We start from the raw sequence: 9,775 nt of genomic DNA on the forward strand, positions 1-9,775 counted from the left end.
AGCAGCATCTATGTGAGTGCCTGAGAAATTAACTGATCACTATGGCTTATTACATTTGACAAATAAAATTAACTATTGTAATTTCTACCTTTAAAATGCATAGACTAACTTTTCATATTTTAAATTGTATGTAAATAATAGAAAGCATTATTACTTGGATTAAACACTTTATTTTCCTGTCACATTTATTTACAGACTCAATCCACTTCGTTGTTTATGTTTTACATTTAATTATTTTTAACCCAATATAGAATAGATTCTTGGTGCCAGATTTGGTGATACAAGTCTGTAGTCCCAAATTCTTAGAAGTTAGTAAGCCAATGACTTCTTGGATCTGTGAGCACTTCAAGAATAGCCTGGAAACTTATACCCATTCTCAAAATAATTATTAAAAAACAGATGAGTGGGTTCCTGTGTTTAATATCAACGAAGAAAAGAGAAATAAATGTATTTCTTGTTATGGACAATGCTTTTGTCAATTGTTCACAAAAATACTTCTTTATGTGTCTTTGCTCATCTATCCCAGTGTGTATGTCCTTGAGTCCCTTTATAGGAATGAAATTACTGCTCCTAGATACACACATTTTACGGATCTTTATGAGTTCTGCCTAAATTACCTTGAAATATAAAACAAGTCTCAAAATTCTCACACTGCACCCTTAGAGGAGCTATTGTTTGGAATTTATGATAGTTAGATTTTAGGAAAGCAGTACAGTGATCACTCTCATATCTTCTGATAACCCAGCAGGTGCTACAGCAGCAGTCTATAAATGACATATTGGTAGTATGCAATAAAAGGTACAATTAATCACAACAAACAGGGTTAAGACTCTCGGCTTCTTAACTTCTGCTAAGATCAAGTTTTGCTTCCATATAAAATAAAATCATGTTCATTTTGGATACAAAATCAAAAAGTTCGCAGTTTTAATATATTTTGACTTCAGAATTATAAAGGTCCAATTGTTACCACATCATTGCCTACACTCAATATTATCATAACATTTTCTGTTCCAGTCCAGTGTGGATGAAATGTTTGAAAATGTGGCTGATAGTAGCCTGTCACTAAGGAAACTGACATCCATCCTGGCATTTGGATTGGGCTTCATACTGTGTGAACTGCTTGCTTATAGTGTGCTATAATTGTTCTTATTTTGTCTTTAAATTTAGACTAGTAAGAATTATAGATATTAATCATGTTTTATGAGCAACATAGACAATACTAACATCATTCAGTCTCTGGTTTATCTTTGTTCTATATTGGTGTGTTTGTGTGTGTGTGTGTGTGTGTGTGTGGTGTATATCATAGAACTTCCTTACTGTGGTAAAAATTACCATCTTCCTGTTTTGAAGCAGATGGTATGAGATTTAATGCATGTATTTAAATGTATTTAAATAATTCTTTCCTCTTATAATATAACTAAAGCATGTCCTTAATTTTCTTTTAAAGATTATATTCAAGTTTCATATTAAACTCCTTGGATACAGTTTGTTGTTTATTTAGTTGTTTGGTTGGTCACTTTTTGTTTTGTTCTCTTTGTCTGAGCCAGGGTTTCACTATGTACCTCAGGCTGGACTTATACAAATAATCCTCCTGCCTTTGCTTCTGAATGCTGGAATTAAAGGTATAAAACACCACATATAACAGATAGTTAGAGGTTTTTAATTCCTAGAGACTTGATATTTAAATAGGTTGTAAAGAAGTGTTCCAGTTTCATTGCATGCATGCACACAGTTTTCCATGAACTTTATTTACACCAGATGGACTTTATTTCACCCTGATACCTTCTGTCTTAGGTAGGGTTTCTATTGCTGTGAAGACCACAGCAACTTTTATAAAGAAAAATATTTAATTGGGGCTGGCTTACAATTCAGAGGTTGAATTCATTGTCATCGTGGTGGGAAGCATGGCAGCATGCAAGCAGACATGGTGCTAGAGGTAGCTGAGAGCTCTACATTCATATTCGATGGTAGCAGGAAGAGACTGTGAACCACTGATCTGGCTTGAGCATTTGAAACCTCAAAGCCCACCCCCAGTGATACATTTCCTCCAATAAGACCGCACCTACTCCAATGAGGCCACACCTCCTAATAGTGCCACTCCCAAGGACCTATGGAGGCCATTTTTATTCAAACCACCCTCTGTCATTCTTATTTTATCTATGGCTAAGAGGTTTTCATTTCTACATTTTTTATATGTGTTCCATTATCTGACTTTTTTTTCTTTTGAGCCAGTCTTAGATTGTCTTACTCTGCCTATAGCATAAGTCTAACTATCAAACATTATATTTCTACATAATATTCCTAGTTAGTTGGTTTCCTCTACACGTCAACATAAACTTTGGAATCAGATTCCTAAATTTCAGTAAAAAAAATAAGAACAAAATTTCTATTGAGATTTTAAAGAGTAACATGAATTAATTTTGAATTTAGATGGTTTTTAACTACATCATTTTGTTTTCATGATCGTTTATTAATTTGGAGCACTTTATTTAGGCCTCTTCCTTTTTCTTGGGTATTCTACAATGTCTTTTGATACAACTTGATAATTAATACCAAAACAAGCTTTTAAAACTTGAGTCAAATTTTGTGTGTTAGAGCTTTATTGGTATTGACAATTGGTACCTTTCCAAAGTAAAAATTTAAAGAAATTTTACATAAATGCTTTAGTCTGGTAAGGAATACTTTATTGGCTGGTCAAGGTTAATTTTACTTGTCAATTTGGCAGAGCTGAAGTGCACAGATATTTTGACAAACTCTGATAGTGAATATTTCTGTGAGGGTGCATTTTGTATGAAATTAACATTTATATTGGAGGATTTTCAGTAAAATTAGCTTATTCTCAATAATGTGAGTCTCATCTAATCTGTGGGTGACCTTACCTGAAAACAAAACTGGCCTCTTCCGAGACAAACCATCTCAGATCCAATTGCACCATTGATCCTTTTCATGCCTGATGGCATGAAGACTTGAAATGACACATCAGTTCCTGTCTGAGTCTTCAGCCTGCAGCAGACACTGCAGAGCTGGGCCTTGAATTAATCACACTAGACAGTTTCTTGAGACAAACTCTATCTCTTCTCCAAATCTTCATCCCATCTCTCTCTTCCTCTCTACCTTTTCTATAAATACATATGTAGATATACTACTACTTCTTGTTTATGTTACTTCTTTCAACCCCAATAAAATGTGGTACTCAAAAACAACCCATAAAACAAGAGATTAAATTTTAACTGTATATGTGAAAATTAGAGATGTTTGCTTGTCAAAGTTACTACCAATGAGAAGACAAACTGCAAATGGGGAGAATATATTTGTCTATTACAGGTCTGACAGGGTATTTAATCATGAATATGTAAGTAGTTACCAAAACAACAATTGGGCAAGAGAAATGGCTTAGTCTGCTATTAAGAGCAAGTACTGCTCTTGAAAAGGACCTGAGATCAGTTCCCAGAACTCATGTCAGATAACTCACAATCATTAATAACATCAGCTTCAAGGAGATTCAACCCCTGGTCTCCAAGGGCATACGCATTCATGTGCACAAGACCTACACACCATACACACACACACACACACACACACACACACACACACACACACACACAGTTTAAAGAAATAAATTAAATCTTTTCAAAACACAACAACCACAAATAAGCACAAATTTTAAAATGAACAAAACATTTTAATAAACACAAATATTTGATAATTAGATAATTAAATATATGATATACACACTAAAAGGTTATTCAAGGGGAAAATTCCAATTGGTAGTATGAAATGCAAGCTGGTAATTCTAAATATTTGGTGATAAAACAAAATGAATCATGGCAGAGTGCTCCAGGTTTCCCATCTGCCACAAACTATTACCTATGCAAGGGTGGCCTTTAGCAATATAGCTATTTTTGTAATTTTTGTTCCTGTAAATCATTCTGATAAAGCCCATTGTTTGGACTTTGGTGGTATCTATGCTTTGATCTATCATTGATTCTCTATATGGAGTGAGTAGATGTCTATTTACTTCTGCCCAGAAAAGTCCATCACACACAACAGTGCAGAGTAAACTTTTGCAAGAGGAGGGGCAACTCAGTACTCCAATGATGTTAAAGAAAGTTACTCTTTGCCCAAATCTGCAGCAGGCTTACTATATATCAATTAAAAACATTGCTGCATAAAAATGTCCTGAGATGTTTTCATTTAGCCTCCCTGTCCCAGTTTCTCTTGGTGTAGGACTTCTGAAATGAAGAGTCTTATGATCATTGATACACTGTAAATATATCTTCAAGGAAGAAAGACAAAATTGAACACAATGTGGATTTCAGTTGCTACTGTTTTATATTCACCACCTGATTTGTTAGTGACACTGGCTATATGAGGTAAAGTATCGCCACAGAGACATTTATAGAGAAGGTAGAGTCACAGGACTTGAGGAGCTAGCCAGGAAATGTCTGACAGCATTTGCCCAATTTCCAGGGCCCAGGGACAGTGAAGATTTTGTATTAATTTGTGTATACAGAACACGGAAGCAAATGAAGCACTCTGTTGATTTTTTGCTGTGGTTCCCTCCATCTCAAATGACAGACTGTGCCATCCCCTGAATGAGACAGTAAGCCAGGAGACTTTAAAGAAACATCAGAAAAAGAAAACATTCTAAGTCAGGTGGTCTCTATGAGAGTGTTACTTATTATGAATCTCTTCCTTCAGGCAATACCATGTTTTCCCACAAGCTTTCTGGGGAGGTGCCAGAGAATATCCACTGCTACTAAAGTGGCATATTGTTAACAAAATGATAGATTCCTCCTCTCCTATATTCCTTACAATGTCCTTTAGCCATCAAATTTTTAATCATCAAGATGTTCATCAATTATTTTTCTGCGAAGAACACATCTGACCTTACTGGCAGTTTTTGAGCATGTGTTGACAGGTGCACAGTCAAACAAACATTTCTTACAGAAAATGTGACTCATTAAAATGTCTAAGACTTCTTACACTTCAGCTAGGTTTCCTGCATTATTATTTGATATTATTAATGTTTAGCATAGCTGAATGACTCACATTAAAACAGTTCTTGGAAACTGCAAGAACATAAAGTTTCAGTCTAAAGGTGGCATTGTGACTTCAGCACTGTGCTGAAGTCCATCTTGTAGCATGTGTGTAGATGGGTTAAACAACGAGAGATGGTACCATAGCATCACAGCTTTTGGGTAGGGCTCAGAAACGCCTATTAGTAAAAGACAGAGTGTTTTAAAACCCAGAACAGGTATTCAACCGCAATGCTATATAGAGGAGTCTAGTAAGGGAAACAGCTGCTTGGAGGGCTGTGGAAGGTAAAAGAAAGGCAAGAGGCACTGTTAGGGCTTGCTGCCAATGAAACAGTAGTTGTTACAGTAATGATTATGATGCATTTGTAGCGAAGATGGGGTACTATTCTGACTGAGTGAGAGGATCCAAAACTTCAGGACTAAATGAAGTGGGACAGTACCTGACTTCAGAAAGAGATGTTCTTACACAGGAAAGAGGCAAAGCACACCACCTTTCTACAAGTCCACACTTGTGGCTTTGAGTTAAGAACTTGGTACAGTTATTTTCAGTGAGAACTGGAAGCCCGAATTTGGTTTTGTTTTCTTTTTCTGGCAATACGAACTAGAAGGAATTATCTACCTGATTTAGAGCTAATTTAGAAACTAACGAGATAGCTCACATTAACATCGTTTGATTTACTCAAAACAGGTGCTAAATTTTATCTTCATTTTAGACTTGTTAAATCACTTACCTTTACTCTTAAGCTAGTGGTGTAAACAGGATTATCTACTGGGACACTAATTTGTGTATGCACTTTTCTTAATTTCCTTTCTCTCCTTTAAGCAGATAGTCAAGATTACTTGCTCACTGACTCAAATATTTTTACCGTAAGAAATGGTTCTGTGTTCAGTAAAAGGCACTCCATGATGAAGAGATTAAGAATGAAAAGAAAGAGATCTCCTGAAAATCAGGGAGAAATAAAGATCAGCAGATGATTTGTGGTTCCTTGTGACCCACTTCTAGTAATATCCCGGGATGAACACACATTGGCCAATGCACATGGCCAGGCTGCCATTGGCTGAGAGATCTAGCTTCTAAAGAACTGCCCAGTACCACCTGCCTTCCTGCATTGTGCTCATAGCAAATCCATATATATTTGGCTGTACTTCTAAAGTGCCCAGTTTGGAGGAAGTAATTGTTGCCATCATCTAGAGTGATTCTGTCTGGTTGTTATGGCTACATATAGAGTACAACTCTCTTTTTTTTAACCCTTCTAGTTTTCTTTTATTGAAAATAAATTTTTAATAAAATATGTTCTGATTATGTTTTCCTCTTCTTCAACTCCTCCTAAATCATCCATACTTCCCTTCCTACACAAATCCACACCCTTTCTGTTTCTCATTAGAAAACAAACAGACATCTGAGTAATAATAATAGTAAGTTAAGATAAAACAAAGTCAAACAAACTGAAATAGAGCAATACCCTTCAAGTACAATATCTACAGAATAGCACTGATCTTTACAGTGAGCCTGTCCATGTTAGAGAGTCCTGCTTTAATATGTCATCTAGCTCCATTTTCATTAGTCTGTGTGTGGAAGAACCAGAGCTGAGAAATCTTCCTAAAACAAGAGCAAATAGTTTCATTAAAATCTGTGTAAGACCAACATTGGGGCACCCTTGCCTTATTTCTATCCCCGTCTTGCGGAGTGAGCAATGATGGGTTGGATTCAAGGGATTCTGTTTAGCAGTAACTGTGCAGTGGGCTGTGGATAAGATATGCACTTTGCACACCGAGCCATTCAGCATCTGTGCAAAGGGTTGCAAGTGAGACACAGGAACCTGAGATGGAGCTTTTGCTAAGGACCCCATCCCTCTGGTGGAAGACAGAGAAACGGAGAGTGCTGTCCTTGAAATCAACAGCCTGGCAGGGAGCAGGAAATTTGTTGGACTACACAGCCCATGCTTATAGTTCCAGCTACTCAGACAGAGGCTGAGGGAGGTGAATTAACTGAGCCCAGGAGTTCAAGAATTACTAGAATAATACTGTGAGGCCCACATCTCAAAAATAGAGACAGAAAGAGATGGAGACTGCTGTGGGATGTTTTTCTGTACACTGTGCTTACATGTTGTTCCCACTGGTTAATAAATAAATTGCTTTGGCCTATGGCAAGGCAGCTTAGAGGCAGGTGGGAAATCCAAGCAGAGATACAGGAAAGAGAAAGGCGGGAGAGACAGGAGCCTGACACCCAAGGAGCAACAAGATGTTAGCAGACCGGTAATGGCACAGCCACCGGCCGCATGGCAAAACCTAGATTAACAGAAATGGGTTAATTCAAGATGAAAGAACTAGTTACCAAGAAGCTTGAGCTATAGGCCACACAATTTGTAATTAATATAAGCCTCCATGTGTTTGTTTCCTTAGGACCAGGCAGCTTTGGGACCAGGCAGGACACAGGAAAACTTCCATCTACAGGAGACAGACAGACTATGACAGAAAGGTTTGTGGAGAGCCAAGAAAGGAGAGAAGTAGGGATGAAGGAAGTGGCAGGCAGAGCAAGACAGCAGATCTCAAAAACACAGGCATCGCCTCCTCCCTAGTTTAAGTAGAGATATGTTGGCCATTTGGGGAATACTGACATTCCAGTACGTTCTTTGACAAAGACATAGAAACATAGACACAGAATTTGAAAAATTGTTCATATGACCCTGTAAGGCTTGGGCTGCTGGACCATAGAGACAAACAGGTCAGGCTGGAACACACATATATTAACCTTGTCTACCGACCCCCTCCCCACTGCTTTCATATTCCCCTGTATCTGTTCATCTCATACTTTCTTTACTTCAAAGTTGAGTTTAAACCTCACCTCTGGTAGCCTTTCTGTTGTTTCTGCATCCATTTGTCTTTGATGGCACTGTTGACACATGATATGCCGTTTTAATCTCTCCTACTCTGTTTTGTCAAATTGATTATCTTTTCATGTATTTCTGCTTGCTCCCTTCTGAGTTCTACCATGATGGCTTTCATTTCTGCATGCCACCCAGTCCCCCAGCAAAGCACTGTGAACCTTATGAGTTTAGTAAATGCTTATTGATGAAGTTATTGACACTCCATTTAAAGGTGAGTTAAACACAGACTTAAACATAAACAGCAGTCACACAACTCTAAAAGGAAGTGTTTGCTCTGTTACAGTTGTGCAAATCACTAGTTCAAGTAATTAAAAGATGTTCTCTTGTATTTTGATGCTCTTCTTATCCAAAACGATATCTTGAATTAGCAATAATCACACTTGACAGAAGGTAAGAGGTGTTGGGTTTTGTTTTGTTTTGTGTTAATTGTTCCTAAATACCTCTCAATTTCAAATAATTGGGAACTGTGATGCTATGTTGTTGTAGAAAGTAAATATGATATTTTAATGCAACTTTACAACATTTTAGAAACTGCAATAAAAACTAAAAACAAGCCAAACTATCATATTTCACACATTCCTAAAAGGTGAATATTTCAAGTTTATTTCAAATTTCATAGCAAATTAAATTTGATAAAAAAAAAAACAACTTCCCTAGGGAGTTTTTTTTTTTTTTTAACTTTATTTTACAATACAATTCGGTTCTACATATCAGCCACGGATTCCCTTGTTCTCCCCCCTCCCGCCCCTCTCCCCTTCCCCCCCAGCCCACCCCCCATTCCCACCTCCTCCAGGGCAAAGCCTCCCCCAAGGACTGAGATCAACCTGGTAGACTCAGTCCAGGCAGGTCCAGTCCCCTCCTCCCAGGCCGAGCCAAGCCTCCTTGCATAAGCCCCAGGTTTCAAACAGCCATCTCATGCAATGAGCACAGGACCCAGTCCCACTGCCTGAATGCCTCCCAAACAGATCAAGCCAATCAACTGTCTCACCCATTCAGAGGGCCTGATCCAGTTGGGGGCCCCTCAGCCATTGGTTCCTACCTCTGAGATCTGAACCCACCAACCTTAATCCACTTCAGAGAACACAAGAAAAAGAAACACAAAAGGCAGATGTTGCCTCTGTGCTTAACAGAGCGTTTGGTCTGGTCTTCCCCTGGTCTCTGCCACCCTATTTCTATAGGTTTCCTTTTCCCCTCATTGCATGCCCCACTCTTACAGTGTCCAAGCTTTCATGTGCCTCTCACCTCTGCTTTGTTTGCCCGGAGGTCTCCTTTTTCCTTGCCTCCGAGAGGCAGCACCTCTCCCTCCAGCAGCCATCCCTTGGTCCCTCATCCACAAGTGATTCCACCCTAGCCTTCGGACTTTCAGAATCTCTCATTCTTAGTCTCTCTTCTTAGCTCAAATGTCACATGACACACCTTCTCTTACCTCTTGGTCCAAGGTGGCTCCCTGGCACTGTTTCACAGTCTTTACTTTTCTTGCTTATTTATGTTTAATCATTAGGTTACATTATTTAAATGTGAGTGGAGATTTTTTTTGCAGCATTATATACTGACTAAGGTATAGACCTTGGCCTGTATAGACCTTGGCCTGCCTAGTCAAGCCCAACAGTCCTAAATTCTCCTTTAATTGTAGTCATGCTGCAGCTTCCTTATGAGAGGAAATAGTCTGAAGTGTCTTACACAGTCAGATGTAAGTGGAAGCAGCTGGACGCCAAGGGCATCAGTAGAGCCCATGAGAGCTTTGAATTCTAGAAGAGAATGAGGAAGGAAGAAACTTAGTAGAGACTCTGGCTCTATCATCTATGTAGCCATGAGCTCCAGAACAACACCGGCTTTGAAGTTGGATTT

Source organism: Peromyscus eremicus, chromosome 12 (genome assembly GCF_949786415.1).
Source record: "Peromyscus eremicus chromosome 12, PerEre_H2_v1, whole genome shotgun sequence".
NCBI lineage: Eukaryota > Metazoa > Chordata > Mammalia > Rodentia > Cricetidae > Peromyscus > Peromyscus eremicus.